We start from the raw sequence: 16,730 nt of genomic DNA, 5'->3' as shown, positions 1-16,730 counted from the left end.
CCTCAAATTGAAAAATATATACTGTGTCAAAAGGGAGGTGGAACAGGTTTTATGGGTGAAACGGTTGTATTTAGCTGATGGGGGATCAGGCAATGCATGAAGGGAGCAGCAGCATTTAAGGTACATCTTGAAAGAGAAGTGTTTGACAGGGGAGAGAGAGGCATTGAAAAGTTCAGGCAAAAGTGTCTTAATAAACAAGGCATAAGGGTGTCCCCCCAAAATCTGTAAACTACTCAAAGCTCATAGCTCAATTGATGTTTCTTTCTTTTCAGATTTAAACTGTTGGAATTAATAATTATACAAAGTGTGTGTACGTTTTTTGGGACACCCTATATTTATGACATTTTAAGTGGCTCTGTTTTGGAGGGTATGCTAAAATATAATACTGAGTTTTATGTTTATTTTGAAAATGTGGAGAAATCTATTTACAGGTTTGGTTTTTTTATTTTAAATTTTGAAGTAGTTTTGGTTTTTTAAATGTTTATTTCTTATTTTTGTTGATTTCAGAGGGTAAGGAAGAGGGAGAGAGAAAGAGAAACATCAGTGAGAAAGAATCATTGATCGGCTGCCTCCTGCACGCCCCCTACTGGGGATAAAGCCTGAAACCCAGACATGTGCCCTGACTTGGAATCAAACTGTGACTTCCTGGTTCATAGGTCTATGCTCAATCACTGAGTCACGCTGGCCAGGCAAATTTTGAGGTAATTTTGGACTCCTAGAAAGTATATATTACAAAGAGTCTCATGTATCACCACTCAGTCTCCTCCAATGGTAACATCTTATACAACTATAGTATAATAGCAAAACCAGGAAATTGACTTAGGAACATTACTGTTAGCTGTAATGCAAACCCTATTCAGTTTTCACTGTTTTTTTTTGTTTTGTTTTTAAACCTGCATTCATTTGTTTGTGTGTGTGCATGTGCATATATGTGTGCATATAGTGTTTTGACTTTTTAATGAAGGGAATGATACTATATAATTGGAGTTGAGTTTTAAAAAGATTATTTGGCAATAGTATGCAGGCTATACAGGCAAGATTGGAAGTGGGAAGGCCCAATCCAGAATGACAATAGTACAGAAGAGGAATAATGAAGCCCTATAACATATACCATATAACATACATCACGGAGAAACTTTGTAGGATTTATATTTTCTGATTGTATTTTCTCAAATGTTAAAACACACACACAAACAATCCCTTTCAATGTGACAATGTGTGTGCACTGGTAGGAGTCCGAGGAATGATAACACATAGAACCCAATGCGGTTCTCCGTCCAGCACAGGGAACAGAAACAGCAGAAGCCCAGTATCAGGAGACTGGAGATGCAGGACAGCTGTTATGTGGAATGAGGTAAATAGCACAGGTCAGAGAAAGAGCAGATCAAGAATCTCAGCTGGCCTGATCGGCATGGCTCAGCGGCTGAGCATCGATCTAAGAACCAGGAGGTCGTGGTTTGATTCCTTGTCAGGGCACATGCCCGGGTTGCAGGCATATACATATATATGGAATCTCAGGCTGTACATCAGCAACTGGAGAAAAGTGAGGAGGCCTGTGCCGCTTGCCCTAACTGCCAGTAGACAGCTGATGATTGTTTCTACCTTAGCTTGCTAATAGAAATAAACTTGTAATTTCAAAGTAAAATATCTGCTTTTTAAATTCAAGACCTTTAAAAAATCAAACATCCCATGAGAAAGTTCAAAATTGGTTTCTTATAGTTTTTTAAATAGAAATAAGTGCTTGGAAAACACTTTAATATTGCAACACCCCTCTCCCCTTCATTCAATATAAGGATTGGATAGCTTTGTTTCCTTATGCTTCAGAAGCTCCTGTGAAGGTCAACATTTGCTGGGTAGACAAACTGGAGTCACAGAATTTAAGTACGTCATTTGCTGGCTGAGGGATTATGAGCAAGTTATTTAAACATTTTCTAAAATTTGATGACTTTGTCAGTAATAGAAAAATGTGATTCAAAGGGCCCTTTCCATTCTAACACTCTCCAAAAAAAAAATCTCAATTTTTGAATTCTCATATACCTTTTTATGACTGTCCGACTCTTGTTCAGCATTGAGTATGGTGACTGGTGATGACATAATAATTGAGTGAATTATTTTGAGAATCTTAAGTACAAAAAAGCTTCTTTCAAGAGATTTAAGTAGTTTTTAGATCTTAATAAAGTAAAATTGTTTATCATAAAATCTTTGCAACTTTGCATTTTTTCTGTGTGTGTGTTTAAAAATATGAGAGTCAATCTCTTTTGGACTCAATGCTTTTATCTGAGCACAGACCTTGAGATTTTAAAATTGTTTCTATTTTTAAAAATCAGTGGAAAAGTTATGGGCATCACATGCAGCAGTATTTCAAATTACATTTCACTTAGTTTCTGAACTTCTTGTATAAATTGCAAATGTACTTTTGATAAAATTTACTAAATAAATTTGCCTACCCATTTAATCATATTACTTTTAAAAAGATATTTTTATTGATTTTTTTGAAAGAGAGAAGAGAGAGTCGGAGAGAAAGAGAAACGTGAATGTGAGAGCAAAACACAGATTGACTGCCTTCTGCACGTCCCCAAGCATGTGCCCTGACTGGGAATTGAACTAGCAACCTTTTATTTTTTTATTTTTATTTTTAAAAATATACTTTATTGATTTTTTACAGAGAGGAAGGGAGAGGGACAGAGAGTTAGAAACATCGATGAGAGAGAAACATTGATCAGCTGCCTCCTGCACACCCTCTACTGGGGATGTGCCTGCAACCAAAGTACATGCCCTTGACCGGAATCGAACCTGGGACCTTTCAGTCCGTAGACTGACGCTCTATCCACTGAGCAAAAACGATCAGAGTGAACTGGCAACCTTTTAATGCACAGGACAATACTCAACTAACTGAGCCACATTGGCTAGAGCTCATATTAGTTTTTTAAAATCTTAATCTTCACCCTAGGATATTTTTTCCATTGATTTTTAGAGAGAGTGGAAGGGAGGGAAGAAGGGGGAGAGAGAAAGGAGAGAGAGAGAAACATCCATGTCAGAGAGACACATCAATTGGTTTCCTCCTGAACGCCCCAGACCTGGGCTGGGGCCGGGGATCGAACCTGCAACCCAGGTACATGCCCTTGAATGGGAATCAAACCCATGACTCTTTGGTCTGTGGGCCAACACTCTAACCATTTAGCAACACGGGCCAGGGTAGGGATCATATTACTTTTATAGAAGTGTAAATATAGTGACATAGAAAGTACCATTTAGTGAGTCTTTTTCTACATTCTAAGCATTGAGGTATGTTATTATATGCAGCAAATCCAGGCCCATAGAGGTTAAGTTACCTGCCTAAGGTCACACATCCAGTAAAAGGTGCAGTCAGGCTTTTAACGTAGGCACCTGGCTACAGAGCTGGGGAGTTAACCAGCACTCTACAGCGGATGCCAGTGTGTGCCCCTTCCAGGATGGAGAACAAGGCCGGCACAGTGTGTTTTGAGATCGGCAGCCAGGCAGTGGTCGAACGTATTCTTTTTGGTAACCTTAGACAACAGCTTAAACTCAACGTTTACAGACAATTCTGTCCCCAGAAGCTCTGCTGAACTGTGTGTAAACCCATTGTGCAGTTGGGGACAGTCTAACCGTTGGAGCAGGTGGTTCAGTAATCAGAAATAGCCGTTGGACTTGTTTTATCTGAAGGGAGAATCCTTCATAAGTAGGCTGCTTGCTGTTTTACCACTAAAACTGTTTATTTAGTCTCTGATTATTTGTTCTGAATGATCCCTCCTCTGAAAGATGAGAGTGTAGCTGGGAAATTACTTCAATTATTAATCGGGAGTCTCTTTTCATTGTCCACAAAATTTTCCAAACACCATATGCTCCACACTTACTTTCTATTCAAGAAGGTAGATTTCGGAAGAGAAGTTTTTTTTTTAAAAAAAGTAGTTAAATACTTTATATATTTGTGAGCTTTCTAAGAAATATGGACCTAATCATTTGTATGATTTTTCAGCTATAGCCTGTCTTCACAATATACATACATAAATAGAGGGATTTGGTTCCTATTAATATGTCTAGTAATACAATACTGGCTAGATTGTCTTGAACTTGAATTTGACCATGTCTTAGATTTGACATATAGTTGAATAGTATAAAACAAACAATTGACCCCCCCCCCAAAAAAAAAATCCTAATAAAGAAAACAAGACAAAATGTCATTACACTCATTTTCCTCCCTAGAATATTAGCCCTCAGAAGCCTTACATAGAAAAACAATTCCCAAGGCTCTTAATGGGCGTTATTCCAAAGCAGGTGTTCCTCCGAGAAGTTTGAGATGGTTACGGAAGGCGGTGCAGCTTTCTCTCTTACAGAACTTCTTACTGCCTCTAACATGGGCCTTTCATGGGCGTACTATTTCATGGAACCCTCATAATATTTAGATCAGTAGTTCTCAAATGAAGCCGGACATTAGAATCACTTAGTGAGTTTGTGAAGCAATTTCTTGCCAAGAGAATTAAATTGGAGTCCTTGGGAGGTGGGAGCCTGCCGTCAGCAGAATGACAGCCTCCCACAGATGTTTAAGTCCTAATTCCTGGAACCTGTGAATTCCTTGCATGGCGAAGGGGAATTAAGATAGCAGCTGGGGTTAAGGCTGCTGACCAGTCTCCTTGCAGTCTTCTGGAAAGCCCAGGTGGGCCCAAAGTCATCACAGGCATCTTTAAATGCGGGAGAGGAAGGAAAGCGGCCGAGTGTCGGGTGATGCAGTATGAGAAAGACACTCTGCAGTCCTCACAGGCTTTCAAGATGGAACCGGGGAGCCACTGCCAAGGCAGCCTCTAGAAGCCAGAGGAGGCAGGGAGCGGAGCCTCCCCTAGGGCCTCAAGAAAGGAGCACAGTCCCACTGACATGCTGAGGTTCATCCAGAGAGACTCAGCCTGCACTTTGGACCTTCAGAATGGTAAATTAATAAGTCTACCTTGTTTTGACTACTAAGTTTGTGGTAATTTGTTACAGAAGCAATGGGAAATAACACAGGCCCAAGCATTGGTTATTTTTAAGTTTTATTTTATTTTTAATCCTCACCCAAGGATATGTTTTTCTATTGTTTTTGGTTTTTTTTTTCAGAGAGAGTAGAAGGGAGGGAAGGAGTGGGGGGGGGGGAGAGAAAGAGAGATAGAGAGAGAGAAGAGAGGTAAACATCGATGTGAGAGAGACACATAAATTGGTTGCTTCCCGCATGTGCCCTGGGGCCTGGGATAGAACCTACATGCCCTTGACTAGAAATCGAGCACACGCCCTCTTGGTGTGTGGATCGACGCTCTAACCATTGGACCATGCCAGCGGGCAAGCATTGGTTATTTTTACTAGTAAGAGCTACCGTGTGATCCTGAGGGGCATCCTGACAGAGAACCACTGATTTAAATGAATGGCTGCTCATTGGAATCACCTAAGAAACTTTGTATCGAACACTAATATCTGGAATTCAAACTCATTTTTAAAGTATTAACTTATTTAGTTCCCATAACAACTTCATAAAAAAAAAAAAGAATCATTATTTTTAGAAGCACAAAATATTTTAAGTTGTCTAATGTTAGCCCAGCTACTAAGGGGTAAGCTTCAAACCCCTGCCAGGTGGCTCCTATAGCCTCCGTGATGTTTTCACTTAAACTCTTGTATAGTCCTATTTTAAAAATCATCATTACAGTTATTGTCTAGTTTCTGAGTTCCCTCTTCACAGAAAAAGCAAGTTAGAAACAAAAGGTTCCAATATAGGAATAAATAAAAATGATGGCAATAAACTTATAACTGGCAAACTGATAGTGAGGCTAAGAGTAAAGAATGAAAAATCATTTAATGATTAAAATTATGAAGGCCCTGATTTAATGATTAAAATTATGTAGCAATATTTAGTGTTGCTGAGAGTATTACTGTATTACAGGAAAGATTTATTCTGTATATTTCTGATGAGAGGTATATATTTATAATTTTCTAATAGTAACATAAATAAATGTTAACACTGCAAGGAATAACATCTGAGTATTTAGTAGGTGGGCCAGGACTTTTCAAAAAACTCAGTAGAATGTGTTAAAGTATATACATATGCTATGTACCTTATGGAAAACCTGCCTGTTTGCATATCAGACCTATTCTTTTTTTTCTAAAATCAAAGGCCATTCAAAACCAACTGAAATGTCAACATACTTTGACATTTTGGTGACATACTTAGAAGCACAAAGACACCAAAACAAAGCTATAAAATCCAGTAGAACATTTATTTATAACGCATTCTGATTTTAAGAGTTAGGAAGGCAAAGATAAATAGCAAAGCCAATCCCCTTGTGTGCAGGCACTTGCCATTTCTGTTCATCCACATTAAAGAGCATAATCTTAGTATATGTTAAACCTTTCAAGATTTCAACCTTCCATCCCTCTCAGTGTTGTAATGAAAAGCGCACTGAACTAAAGACAAAACACTAGCTAGTTGTGTGACCCTGAGTTTCAACCATAAAACCACAGCAATCTCTCCTGATCTATAAAATGAGTATTTCATCTGCTATTTCTATCTCAATGGGTTGCTAAAAGCCAAATGACAATGCATGAGAAAGTGCTTTTGGGGAAAGTAAAGCCTCATGTAAATAATTATTCTAGACAATGCCTCCAGTCAACTGCACTGCAAAAGTTATCTGTCCCTGATAACAAATTACTCCAAAACTTGGGTTAAAACAGCAGTTGTCTTATAGTACAGGCATGCCTTGTTTTATCTCACATCTCTTTATTGTGCTTCACAGGCGATGCCTTTTTAAAAAATTGAAGGCAGAACCCTGCACCAGAGAAAAGATGATGAAGTGCTTTATTGCAGTGGTCTGGATCTGACCCTCAATATCTCTGAGGTATGCCTTTTCTCAGGTCAGAAATCTGCATATGGCTTAATTAAATCTGCTGCAGGGCCCCTCACTTTCTGCACTCAAGGTGTCTGTGGTGGCTATAGCCATCTCACGGTTCATATGGGAGGAAGGATCTGACTCCAAGCGCACTCACATTGTTGTTGTCAGGATTCAGTTTGTTTCAGGCTGTGGGACTAAGGTTCTCTCTCATTGGTGGCTGCATACTGTCCCCTGTTTGTTGGTACATGGGTCTCTTCAACAGGGCATCTTGCTCCATCAAAGTCTGTAAGCCAAGAAGGCAATGGAAGGAATATAGCAATATGGCAGTTGAGGTCATTTGTAATCTATCTGTGGAAATGACATCCCATCCCTTTTGACTTACTCTATTTATTAAAGCTAATTGCTAGGCCCATGGCACACTCCAGGGGAGGGGACAGTGTGGTGGTGTGAGTAACAGGGTCTAGGGATGATTGAAGGTCATCTTAAAAGCTGCCTCTCACATACCATCCCTTATTCCCTAAACACATCCTGAACTTGGCTCTCTCTGAGTTATTGTTTAAGAATTTCCTTTTTTTTTTTTTTTCTGTAAAAGTTTCCTCAAATCCATCTCAGCCTTCAAGGTCCAAATCAATGATGATCTCTTTTTTAGTGTGAAGCCCTTTGAATTCTTCAGTTAAATGGGATTCTCCCAATATCAAAATGCCTAAAGCATTTGACACACATCTGCTTGTCTCATATATCATCTCCTGCTTTTTTTTTTTAATGTTTGTCATAGCTTTCAGACCTATTCATTTATAACAGCCCTAAAGGCAGGAAATGGGTCTTATACCTCTTTGTATTCTCCCATGGGGTAAAGGACATTAAACACTACAAAATGAGTAATTTATACATATTTATTGAATTGAGTCAGTTTTTTTAAATTTTATTCAAAGGTTAAAATCAACTGTTTTGATCTTTCTGCTTACTTGAAGTCACACGAGGAATCAATAATATCAATTCTGAAACAGTCTCATTCTAAAGGAGACCTGCCAGTTTCTTGTTTTTCAAAGGACATCTGTGGTCTGCTCTTCTAATGGCTTGATTCATTGAGAGCATGAGTCTGCAGAAAATAATGGAACCATTTGACCTCAACAGTGAGGTCCCAGATTTTCTGGCGCCTATGCATGATAAGTGCACACTTTTGTTCCAAGAGTTTTACGGTGGCTAACACATCCAGTTATTAAAAAGTTCTAGAACAAGCTTAGTTTTAAGGCAATATTTCCCTTGAGTATGAAGTTTTAATGAGAAATCTTTCATTTACATTGACTAATTAAAAAATATTATATGGGTGATTATTTTTTAGCCAGACCCTGTTTGTGCAAATAGACCTATACTTCAAAGAAATCACTTGGATAATAGCATGGAAAAGAGTATCTGGGGATCTATAAAGTTATATTGGCATAGTAGAACTTGCAACAACACTTCTACTTTTTGGGGGTATTTATTTTTATGAAGTTGGGTCCAATATTCTGAATATTATTATCTTAGTTAATGAACAATTAATTCATTTCAGTTCAAAGAATTGCAAAGGTTTCACTGGCCCTTAATCAAGAATACTTACATGACTTGTTAGTCTGTTGAAACTGACTCTCAAGGGTTTTAGACTCAATCTATGCTTAGTTCTTTCTCTTTTTTTTTAAAAAAAAATTGATTTTAGAGAGAGAGAGAGAGAAGGAGGGAGGGAGGGAGAGAGAGAGAAGCATTGATTTGTTGTTCCACTTATTTATGCATTCACTGGTTGCTTCTTTTTAAAAAAATTTTATTGATTTCAGAGAGGAAGAGAGAGGGTGTGAGTGAGAGACAGAAACATCAATGATGAGAGAGAATCATTGACTGGCTGCCTCCTGCACGCCCCCCTACTGGGGATCAAGCCTGCAACCCAGGCATGTGCCCTTGACTGGAATTGAACCTGGGACCCTTCAGTTTGGAGGCCGATGCTCTATCCACTGAGCCAAACCAGGTGGGCCTCACTGGTTGCTTCTTGTATATTCCCTGATGGGAGACCAAACCCCCAACCTTGGTGTATTGGGATGATGGTCTAACCAACTGAGCTACCTGGCCAGGGCTTTGCTTTTAGTCATCTTTACTAAATTTACTCCAAAGAAGGCTTGGGAGAGCACTTTCAGGGAAGCTCACTATTAAGTTCTGTATGAATCCCTCTTCCAACCTCCTCTACCCATCACTTTCTACTTATCATTGCCATTTACTCCAGGGAGAATTGCAGGAGGTCTGAGCTGAATCTGGCTTCTCCTTGAGACTCTCCCTCATCAGTAGTCCCAGTGTATAAAATGGTCAGTGTCCGAAGTTAAATTTTTGGCTAAGGAGAGAACCAAGATGGCGGCATAGGTTAACGCCCGAGTTTGCTGCTTTGAACAACTACTTCAAAAGTGAAACCAAAAAAACGGAAGGGACATCACCCAGAACCACGGGAACGCTGGCTGAGTGGAAGTCCTACAACTAGGAGGAAAGAGAAACGCATACGGACACTCAGAGGAGGCGCAGTGCTGAAGTCAAATTCTGAGGTGCGGAGTGCGCGGAGCGCGCGGAGCGGGCTGGCGGAGGAGGGCGTGGTTGGCGTTTTCAATCGGGAGGGAGTCGCAGACTCTGAGCACCAGATCCGGGCGAGTCTTTAGGGACCCAGACTCAAACGGGAGAAGCGGGACTGTCTGGCTTCGGTCAGGGCGAGTGCAGCTTTCTCTCCGAGCTTTGCAGCGGGTGCTGGGACTCAGAGAGGCAGAGCCCCTTGGGACAGGACTGAGAGCCGCCATAACTGCTCTCTCCGGCCCACCCTGTTGATCCTGTGCGACCCGCCCCGCCCAAGCCCTGCACAGAGGCATTTGCCGGATAGCCTCAGGCAAAGGCTAGATTAGCACCTCCCTAGAGGACAGAAGTTCTCTCACTGCTGACACAGCTGATTCTCATAGCCACTTGGCCTGGAGGTCAAACCCTCCCTGGAATTAGCTACAACAAACAAGATTTATCTATAAGACTGCGAACAAAGACCACTAGGGGGTGCACCAAGGAAGCATAACAAAATGCGGAGACAAAGAAACAGGACAAAATTGTCAATGGAAGAAATAGAGTTCAGAACCACACTTTTAAGGTCTCTCAAGAACTGTTTAGAAGCTGCCGATAAACTTAATGAGATCTACACGAAAACTAATAAGACCCTCGATCTTATATTGGGGAACCAACTAGAAATTAAGCACACACGGACTGAAATAACGAATATTATACAGACGCCCGACAGCAGACCAGAGGATCGCAAGAATCAAGTCAATGATTTGAAATGCGAGGAAGCAAAAAACATCCAACCGGAAAAGCAAAATGAAAAAAGAATCCAAAAATGCGAGGATAGTGTAAGGAGCCTCTGGGACAGCTTCAAGCGTACCAACATCAGAATTATAGGGGTGCCAGAAGGTGAGAGAGAGCAAGATATTGAAAACCTATTTGAAGAAATAATGACAGAAAACTTCCCCCACCTGGTGAAAGAAATGGACTTACAGGTCCAAGAAGCGCGGAGAACCCCAAACAAAAGGAATCCAAAGAGGACCACACCAAGACACATCATAATTAAAATGCCAAGAGCAAAAGATAAAGAGAGAATCTTAAAAACAGCAAGAGAAAGTAACTCAGTTACCTACAAGGGAATACCCATACGACTGTCAGCTGATTTCTCAACAGAAACTTTGCAGGCCAGAAGGGAGTGGCAAGAAATATTCAAAGTGATGAATACCAAGAACCTACAACCAAGATTACTTTATCCAGCAAAGCTATCATTCAGAATTGAAGGTCAGATAAAGAGCTTCACAGATAAGGAAAAGCTAAAGGAGTTCATCACCACCAAACCAGGATTATATGAAATGCTGAAAGGTATCCTTTAAGAAGAGGAAGAGGAAGAAAAAGGTAAAGATACAAATTATGAACAACAAATATGCATCTATCAACAAGTGAATCTAAGAATCAAGTGAATAAATAATCTGATGAACAGAATGAACTGTTGATTATAATAGAATCAGGGACATAGAAAGGGAATGGACTGACTATTCTTGGGGGGGAAAGGGGTGTGGGAGATGTGAGAAGAGACTGGAGAAAAATCGTGCACCTATGGATGAGGACAGTGGGTGGGGAGTGAGGGCGGAGGGTGGGGCAGGAACTGGGAGGAGGGGAGTTATGGGGGGGAACAAAAGGAACAAATGTAATAATCTGAACAATAAAGATTTAATTAAAAAAAAAAAAAAAAAAATTTTTGGCTAAGCAAATGTGACTTAATTTGTTTGTTCAATGGCCCATGTACTCCAAAACATCATGGGTTTTGATTCAGTGTGCTGAGTGCCAAGTCACAGAAAGAGGTTATCTTTCCTATGATATTTCATTGCATTTTATGCTTCAATGTGTAATAGAGAGAAATTGTAAACTAATAGAAAAATAAAATTGGACCAAAAAATTGGGAGGTATGGGTTTTGTCCAGGCCACATTGATTGCTTTCATTATATCATTGGTTAAGTTATTATTCTTTTAATTATTTGACAAAAGAAATTTGAGTGTTACTGAGTCTAGTACTATTTTAGGCAATGGGATCAAGCAGTGAACCAAAAATCAGTCCAGCTCTATGGAGCTTACATTCAGTCAGGAAATAGATAATGAACAAGTAATCAAGTAGACCTACATTATGCCAGATGGTGATAAGTGCCATGGAAAGAAAATAAAGCTTGTAAAGCAACAGAGAGTAACAGTTGGAGATCAGGGTGTTATAGACAGAACAGCATTTGAGCAATGACCTGGAGAGAGTGAGAGTAAGTTTATATGAGCATTTGGAAAGGGAGAAGTTCTAAAAGGGACAGAAAGTACATAGACACTAAAGTGGGGAAATTTTGTGTTCAGAGAACCTCAGGGAAGCTTGAGTGGAGATATAGAGAGAAGATTTAGAAATAAAATCAGAGAGGTGGGGCTTGGGCGTGGATCATATTGGGATAGGTAGGCCATCATATAGACTTTGAATTAGATTTTTGAATGAGATAGCCATTAGAGCAGCGGTTCTCAACCTGTGGGTTGCCAACCTGTGGGTCGCGACCCCTTTGGGGGTTGAATGACCCTTTCATAGGGGTTGCCTAAGACCATCTGAAAACACATATATAATTACATATTGTTTTTGTGATTATTCACTATGGTTCTCAACCTTCCTAATGCTGTGACCCTTTAATACAGTTCCTCATGTTGTGGTGACCCCCAACCATAAAATTATTTTCATTACTACTTCATAACTGTAATTTTACTACTGTTATGAATCTTAATGTAAATATCTGATATGAAGGATGTATTTTCATTGTTACAAATTGAACATAATTAAAGCATAGTGATTAATCACAAAACAACATGTAATTATATATATGTTTTCCGATGGTCTTAGGCGACTCCTGTGAAAGGGTCGTTCGACCCCAAAAGGGGTCGCGACCCACAGGTTGGCGACCCACAGGTTGTGAACCGCTGCATTAGAGGGTTTTAAGCCAAGAGGTGATTTGTCTTACACTTTAAAAGGATCAATCTGCCTGTCATATGGAGAATAAACTTTAGAGGAATAGGGTTGGAAGAAAACAAAGCCCATAGTAATTTTGTTGGTGCAATAATAGTGGTCATTGTTCCAAGGTAGTAGCAATTGGGATGGAAGAAAGAATCAGATTATTGCTCTATGTCATGGTATAAACTGGTAGGGTTTCCTGATGGATTTTAGAGAACATAAAGTATCAAAGATGACCCAAATACCAGAATTGGAAGGATGAGGTTGCATTACTGTATATGTCAAACAGTGGGAGGAACAGATTATGGGGAAGACAGGGAGCTCAGTTTTATATATTTTAATTATGATCTATACCAGTGATGGCGAACCTCTTGCGTTTCAGCATTTTGAAAAACCCTAACTTAACTCTGGTGCCGTGTCACATATAGAAATTTTTTGATATTTGCAATCATAGTAAAACAAAGATTTATATTTTTGATATTTATTTTATATATTTAAATGCCATTTAACAAAGAAAAATCAACCAAAAAAATGAGTTCACATGTCACCTCTGACACGCGTGTCATAGGTTCGCCATCACTGATCTATACTATTAAACTCATAGTGGAATATGAGTCTGAGTATCTGAATTTCACATGAATAAATATAAGCATCAGCAAGGGACTGATGGAAATACTCTAAGAAGCAAGTATGTAAGTGAAAAGAAGTTCAAGGACTGAGCTCTGGTGCATGCTCACATTAAGAGAGAAGGTAGTTATGGAGAAATGCATGAAATAGGGGAAATGAGACAGTGTGTAAAAGATTTTGAAAGATTTATTGAAGCCCTAATCTGTAGTAAGCTTTGGGATAGGTACTGTGATTCAGAGAAGAATAAAATAGTTTCTGCCCTTGAGGATTCCACATTTTACTGGTGCTTTAATAGTTATTTATATAGACAGTTATATAGAATGCACTCTGGGCTCAGGGAAGACAAAGCTGCTATCTCTGTCTTTAGACATAAAACATGCTTCAGAAAAGAGGTGACATTTGAGCTAGCAGAGAAACATGAGATTCAGTTCCCCAAGTAGTGAAGGGAGTGAAGGGCATCCCAGGTGCAAAGACTGGCAAGTACGCAGGTGCAGAATTGGAACAAGCATGTGTTTGCAGGAGTGCAAGGAGGCAGCATAGTCATACGAATAAACACAGACTCTGGAGTTACTTTCCATTACTCTTTGGTTTCTTAGTTATAAAACATGGTAATGATATCTTCCATACATGATTACAATGATAATGAGGAATGAGTATCTCTAGTATTCCCCTCCATGATTACAGTGTAGTAGCTGCATCATATAGGGCAGTTTAGCTGATGTTATTACTGAATCTACCATGCTCCTGGAGAGTTACATTGAGAACCAAGACTAAAGGAGTTGGATATTTAACTTTACACTGGGGAGAACTTGGAAAATTTAAACCAGGAGTGTTACAATTGGACCTTTATTATGTAAAAAACTAGTGACCTGGTGCATGGATTCATGCACATGGAAAGGAAATTAATTAGAAGAGATATTTTAATATTGCTGTTTGCCCTTTCTCTATAATAGAAGTGTCAGCCAAATTCACGATTGACAATGACAGATCGAAACACACATGTGCAATTGGTGCCAGTGAGAGCTTTATATGTATTGCACATTTACAAGTCAACTTAGCCTTTTATATATATAGACTAGAGGCCCAGTGCATGAGTTTTTGTGCACTGGGCCGGGGGGGGGGTGGCCCTCAGCCCAACCTGCCCCCTCTCAGAGTCCAAGAGCTCTCAGGGGACGTCCTACTGATGGATTAGGCGCAATCCCTCTGGGGAACGGGCCTAAGCTGCAGTCTGGCCTCCCTCTGTGGGAGATGACCGGACCAATCAAGGGAAGGCACCAGCCCTCCCCAGCCCTCACAGCCGCCGTGGCTGCCTGCCCTTCTTGGCCCTCGCAACCACTGCGGCTTTGTCTGAAAGGATGTCTGGAAGATGTCTGGTCTATCCAGACGTGTTAGCATATTACCCTTTTATTAGTATAAACTTGCTTAATTAGACCTGCTTTCTGATTTAGCTGAACTTTTTCTAGCCCAGTGAAGCACCCCAACTTCTCTTTCAGGTTATTGTCAGCAACACAGCAGTAAATATCAACATGAAGTGGATTATTATTGTAGGTCACGCAGGGAGAACAAAGGGGAAAATATTTAACTGTAGCAGTGTTTGACTATATTCAGCACAGTGTGAAAACCTGAAGTCATTTTCAAGTTCCACCATTTCTTATTTCTTTTTAGTAGGGTCAAGTTTCTAAACATTCTAAATCTCTGTTGTCTTGCTAATGAAAAGAAAATAGGATTCTACTGAGTCTCCTATCTACCTACTCCAGCACTTCTGTGAAGATCAAATGAGATGAGGCACAGGGAAAACGCTTCACAAACATTTGGTTAAACTGTGAAATATTTGCACCTGACTATAAAGCAAGTCATGCTCCTGGGCTGAAGAAAATCTAAAGAGGCTAGTAGCTAGGGAAAGGAAGTCAGGCATTACTACATGCTATCATTACCCAGTGCCCACAGCGACTGTTTTGGGCTGGGCTGTTGGCTGCATTTTGTGCCATGGGGCCTTTGCAATGTTGGCTGTAATTTGATGGGGTGTCACTCTGGGGTGGTAGTGGGGCCTGTGTTCCACTTGGGGGAAGCTGAGTGTTGTTTTGTCGGCGCCAGGTCTGTGGTGCTGTTTATTTTTAATGGCCAGTGTGCATCATGGCAGCTCCTGCATTGAGCATCTGCCCCCTGGTGGTTAGTGCGCATCATAGCTACTGGTTGGACGGACACTTAGCCTTTTATATATATAGATTACCTAACACAATTGCAAGGGGACAATTAGAAGGAGAAGGAAGGAGGGAGGAGGAGGTGCGTGGAAGGTGAGTGAATAAAGGCATAGTCAAGGAAGGAGGGAATAGTGAAAAGAGGGAAGAAGGAAGGAAAGCACAAAAAAGAAAACAGAAAACCCAGCCAGGTGTGGCTCCGTGGTTGAGCTTCCACCCAGGAATCAAGAGATCCATGATTCTCTCTTATCATTGATGTTTCTCTCTCGCGCCCTCTCCCTTCCTCTCTGAAATAATATATATATTTAAAAAAAGAAAACAAATAAAATGTTTGTGCTTTGATGCCCAGCTGTTATTTTTTATCCATTAAGGTGCAAAGTACCTTAGTATACATTATCAGCTAATCCTCACAGTCCCATGAAATAGTTATAATCACCCCCATTGTACACCTAAGGAAACAGAGTCTCAGAGAAGCTAAATAATTTGCTCAAGTTTTCCCAGAAAGTGAGTAGGGTAGAGGCTGGAGTGGAGGGATCATGAGGAAAGCCAGGATTTATAACAAGGCATGTATGACTCTAAACCAGCAATGGGCAAACTACGGCCCGCGGGCCAGATCCGGCCCATTTGAAATGAATAAAACTAAAAAAAAAAAAAAGACCGTACCCTTTTATGTAATGATGTTTACTTTGAATTTATATTAGTTCACACAAACACTCCATCCATGCTTTTGTTCTGGCCCTCCGGTCCAGTTTAAGAACCCATTGTGGTCCTCGAGTCAAAAAGTTTGCCCATCCCTGCTCTAAACACTAGGCAGGAAGACATGATGGCTATTGACTGTCAGTAAGGTCCAAATGAGAGCCAGCAGATTAGGTTTGTAGAAAAAAACAGTGGATTTGGTAAATTTCAGCTGAGGCATTGCTAGAGAAAAAAGTTTTGTAGGTTTAAGAGATTAAATACATGATGATTTCATTGATTGAAGAAAACTGGGAGGAACAATGAGGGGAGTGGCAACTTATTGAGATTAAATTATCTTTGATGACTTATTCACATCAATTGGATCAACTGAGCTTTTTACCTATTAGCTCCATAAAATTTGGTCTCTGGACCCCTAGGACTTTTTCTTAAGACCATAAAATACAGAATGCTTTCTTTTTTCAATTGACTTACAACCAAAAGGTCTCAGAGCTCCTAGAGTTTATTTAAAACTTTGAAACCTCGCAACATTCATTTTTAACAGCAAGTTGCCTCCTCCCTCTGTCCTCCCAATGCATCCAAAGATAGATACTGTGCCCTGGAAAAGAGGGCACAGGAATTTAAATTCTGCGGATTAGTAGAATGCAAGGAAAGATAAGGCTTTAGCACTAAAGTGATTAAAATAATTACAATAAAAAGGCAATTTAAAGTTTCTGATGCTTGAAGCTGGACATTTCGGTACAAAGTTGAAGTTTTAATGCTCAGACCTCTCTCCCGAGTTCCAGA

The sequence above is a fragment of the Myotis daubentonii genome, chromosome 10 (genome assembly GCF_963259705.1).
Source record: "Myotis daubentonii chromosome 10, mMyoDau2.1, whole genome shotgun sequence".
Classification (NCBI taxonomy): domain Eukaryota; kingdom Metazoa; phylum Chordata; class Mammalia; order Chiroptera; family Vespertilionidae; genus Myotis; species Myotis daubentonii.
The sequence above is the reverse complement of the archived record's forward strand: the minus strand, read 5'-3'. Positions refer to the sequence as shown.